General features: G+C 42.4%; 1 long non-coding RNA gene across 1 annotated transcript; it reads right to left on the bottom strand.

The window, feature by feature from the left end:
* Positions 1 to 353: 353 nt before the first annotated feature.
* Positions 354 to 4,142, bottom strand: LOC309688078. Its single transcript, XR_014270958.1, has 2 exons — positions 3,582 to 4,142; positions 354 to 464 (listed from the first exon to the last, which is right to left on the bottom strand). It is a non-coding gene; the product is annotated as an uncharacterized lncRNA (long non-coding RNA).
* Positions 4,143 to 4,828: the final 686 nt, after the last annotated feature.

Genomic DNA, 4,828 nt, shown 5'->3' with positions numbered 1-4,828 from the left:
AATCTCCGCCACGAGCAGAGACTATGTAGCAGGAGACGCGTGACTCACTGGAAAGGCAACTAAATCAGGGACAACCACCATTAAAGTGGCCTAGCCAGTCTGTTAGCCAAAGTTAACTACTGGTGGACCGCCAGTAACTATTAAATCACTCTGATCAATCAGGCTAACAAAGTTAGAGTGGCTAACGCTAAAGCAATCCAGAGCTCAGAAACAGCCACAAACCAGCAGCCTCGGTATGAGCAAAGGATCAAAGCAGTTATGAGGAAATCAAAAAAGAGAAAAGAGTCGATGTCCTGTTGTGGAAGAAAGGACCAAAGGTACACATTGCAGGCACTTGAACATTTTGGGGGGGGGGGGGGGGGGTTGACAATGTTCTTTCATTTTTCTGTGCGGCCTTGTGCAGCTTTCCAGCCGCCTCTCTCCAGTGCAGTACACAGCTCTGCCATCAGGTCCCAGCCGGCATCCTACAAATATAGGGGAGGCATGATTAGGTGATGGAGAACAGCTGTGTAGATCAGCCTCCCCTGACACCACACCCTGAACCCACTGCTCCGCCCCCACCCCACCCCCTGCAGCTGAACCAAACCACACCCTCCCACACCTGTTATCTGATGAAGTTACAAACATACTGAAAAACCTGATAATTGTTTTGTGAAATGTAAATTTGCAGCACTTGCTGTTGTTCGGTAAGGTCAAAGGTAATGGTGCAGGTGCACCGGTTTAATTTTTCATTTAATTATTTGTAGCTTTTCCCAGTAGCTGAGCTCTTTATTTTCAGTTGTTTAAGCTTCTGTAACTTACTATAATAATAATTAAGTTCATTATGATAACAATATTCTGCACTGAAGAAAATGGATTTATGCTGTCACTTAGAAAGCAAATGAAAAAAAAAAAAATCAGAAAAATTGGTATCGACAGGTCGCACTTACAAAAACATCACTAATCTGAATAAGGCCAAGAAAACTGACATCAGTCATGAATATTGTCTCATTTTTATTATGTTCTGCTTTATCTTAACAAAAGCTGTGTGTTCAGTTTTCTACAACACAGAAGTCAAAAATGCCTAGTAGGAACTTAGGATCTACTAATTCCTTAAAAGAAAACTAGATAAATGACTAAATATGTCCTTTCCTCTTTTCTTTCTACCTTCCTGTATGGCATCTCTCTCTCCCACTGTGAAGGTAATGTGCAAAACAGCCACTATTAACATTACATACTGTCATTTGTCCTAATTAATTAAATGAAACCATCAGGAGAGGGACTCTAGTGCCCTGATGAGGAGGCAAATATGAAGATCAAAGCAGGAAGGCAACTCTTTGAAGAATAAAAAAAAAAAAAACAATCTGTACTTGGTGAAGAAAGATGAATTTGTTTTACAAAGAAATAGAACACCACATCGATAAATGATAATTCATTTGTAGACTGTCTCTATACAAGGCAATTATTTTTTGGAAAACATTGCAGGTGGCATTTTATAATCCACCTATAATAAATATCCCCAACACGTCTACAGAAAAATCTAAGACTACCTTACAGACACCCTGAAAGTTCTCCAGCTTCCCCTCCCTCCGATAATGTGATCTCTGATTGACACTTCTGTATGCAGCTTGCCACAGTCTAACCTATAAAATATGCAACAACTAATATGGTAACACAGAGTCAGAGGCCTTGTCCCAGCTGAATTGGCCACATACAGTATAACAGTTTGAAATGAACACTGTGAAAGATGGAAAAGACGCAACTAGGAGGAGGAAGCAGAAGCAGCAGCTGAAGTGACAGACCAAATCTCCATCCATCATTCTTTTCTTTATCAGCAGTGGCTTGGTAAGTAAATGAGCCACATCCCCAGACAGCACAGTTCAGTGCCAGTGCTGATTGTGACTGTAGACAACAGTTGTGCATCTGCCAAGACAACTGTTTGGAGATTTGATGGAATGTGGCTGGCTCTGTTTCTAGGATTTATCATTATCGGCATAGCAGAAAACTTGTTAAAAAAAATGATAATAAGATAACCAAAAAAAATCAACATTAATCCGATGATAGTAATCAGTTATTCTTACCGTGTGTGCTACAGTACACCAAGTTTAAAAGCAAACTTCTCATAAGCCTCTGCTCTGAGAAGTAATCTGCCATTTGTGCTTTAAAATTCAGGACAAGCAGTGCGCTCTACATGAGCTGCATAAAAAGAAGACTCGTGGGCGAGGAAAGAGGAGGATGAAATAAAGAGAGGTACAAAGTAATAGTGAAGGGAGACAGACCATTTCTCACCATCAAAGAACTAGTGGTAACATTTGAGTATTCAAACACACTTTAACGTTCTTCAGTCTCCTACTGATATCCTGTGCAGTGAGGTGCTTGAGGATGCTTGAGAGCATTACTTACTGCCAATAACTCATTTTGAATGTAACAAAACATTAAAAAAATCTGTCTGATTCCCGTTCAACATGTCAAATTTTCTCTCTTCCTATCTCCACTTATGTCTCTTCCTCTCCTCCTTTCCTCTCTCGCTCTCTAGTTGCCCCAATCTGGCACATCACACTATCCCAGGCTGCTTGCCAGCATCAGACCACTGTCAAACTGAATCCAATATGCTTGGTCAGGCTGTATGCTTTTCTAGGTAGCGTGCTCCTATGGGAGACAAAAGAACCAAATTGATTTAACTCTCAACTCCCGGAGAGGAGCTAAATCAGCTCAATTAGAGCGCTCGCGGTCGAAAGCAAAGTAGATCTGTGAGGTCAGATCACATCAATGGACAGAGAAAAGATCCAGTATAGACTAAATAAGACTGGTAGATTAGGTGAGAATGTGATCAACACTGTCTAGCTTTATAACAGAGGGTGGCTTTCACTCTTCCATGGGTTAGTCTACTAGAGTGTTCCAAAATCACTCTTGGACATATAACTGCAATTTTTTATACAATTGAGATCACATTGTTACTGAGTATCAAAAACTTCAAATAACCATCAACAGATGAAAGTGTCACGTGAGAGCCTCTTGGTTAGGTCTCATCTATTGGGGGGGGGGGGTTCTAATAGATAAAATTGATTTAAACTACACAGAATCACATTTTAACCAATTGGATGTTCGCAAACATGCTCTCTGGCCCTCAAAAGACAAGCATCCGGTTTCCCAGAGAGCCACCAGTAAGGAAATGTAGATGAAACTTGGAAGCTTTGATCTGAACACTTGGGAATCGTCTCAGTCTGCTCCTGTCTGCCCTGGACCTCCCCACTAACAGCAAAGACGAACTTCACCTTCGGTCTCCGTGCAGGCGTGCTGCTGCTGTGCCACTTGTCCGACCCCTGGCATCTATCAAGTTTACAAACGTGTTATGCACCTTGACCTTGCTGAGCAGCGAGGTCTGTCTGACACAGATCATTTAATGTCTAAAGTCATACACTTAGTGATACAGTTTCCTAAGTGCGCAACAGCCACAATTCAAAGGGCCATGTAACAGAATGAGGCACTAACAGGCAGCTAACACAGCTCCAAACAATTTCCAAACAGCCCAAAACTGCATCACAGCATAGTCTAACTCCTGCTACACTCACAGGGCAAACGAATGAAACTGTCTCTCTTACCTTGAAATCCGAAGAGGAAAGCGAGGAAGGGGATCCAAACGCTGTATATCCAGAAGTAATGCATGGCGTCCTTCAATCAGCTCCAACTGCTCAGCGCTCCTCCAGAAGAAACTGGGTGTCCTGGCGTGGTTCGGGGGTCCGCAGGTGATCTGTTGACCTTGGAGGGTAGGGTAGGCTTTCCTCAGCAAATAACGCCTGAAAGTGAACGAACTCAGCGGCAGCTGCCGACAGAAACCGCACAAGTGCTGGAGGAACAACTGGTGGATTCTATCTCACTCTGCCAAGTGGATGCTCGGTGGGCGGCCATTGCTTGGCCTGCGCTGCCATCTAGTGTTTCTTGCAGAAAATAAGGATTTGATGAGACAAGCTGAGCTTGCCATTGGTTCATTATTACCTGAGCTTAATGAGCCATGCGCACATTATAGCAACCCGTTGTCTCAGCGGGCCTCTGAGGAGCGTGTCTCGAATAAATCAAGTTTAACTGAGGTTGTCATGGAAACATCTTTCAGCGCACTAATCCTCACTGATATTGATTAGTATATTTAAGCAACAACCGCAGCAACCAGGCTCATTCATCATCGCCTTTGTTTAGAATTAGGACAATATGTGTTGGTGACATAAAGCGACATACGGATGACATCATTCATCGCATTCATTATTTAAAGCACGCTGTCACTTCTTATTTTTTATTCTTGTTCTGCAAAGTTAAAATATTTGCCATTGTTCATTGTGACTGTCTTGTTAATATGAAACAACAAGGCTTCACAATTAAATATTAATTAACAACCGCCAAATGATTTGTAACCTATACATAATTAAAGTGGGCTTCTGATATGAGGCACTGTTTATTAGTGCGAGACAGCACAGTGGGGTTTGTCGGGGCACCAAAATAGCTTCCTCTACCTCTCATGGTGATCTCTGACCTCCACTGCTGCTTAGAATAAATGGCATCTTCCTTAAGGTCAGCGGCAACCTGGAAATTGCCAACAGCACCTCACCCATTGCCGGCAGCATCCACGAAGCAAATATTTCATTACCCTCAGGATGACCGATTGCACGGTTCACTTGATCCTCTGCGTCCAGGACAATAGCGGGCACTTCATCTGGACTGAATGACTTCCTGTCCTGAAGGTCATTGCAACAAAAGCTCTAGAGACGAATTTTCTATGTAATTGTTCACATCAGTTTGGGGCTACTTTTTTCGAAAATGGTATTTTTATCAGACATTATTTGACGTGAATTGATCA

This window comes from Aulonocara stuartgranti (genome assembly GCF_965226115.1).
Source record: "Aulonocara stuartgranti genome assembly, chromosome: 14".
NCBI lineage: Eukaryota > Metazoa > Chordata > Actinopteri > Cichliformes > Cichlidae > Aulonocara > Aulonocara stuartgranti.
The sequence above is the reverse complement of the archived record's forward strand: the minus strand, read 5'-3'. Positions and strand labels throughout refer to the sequence as shown.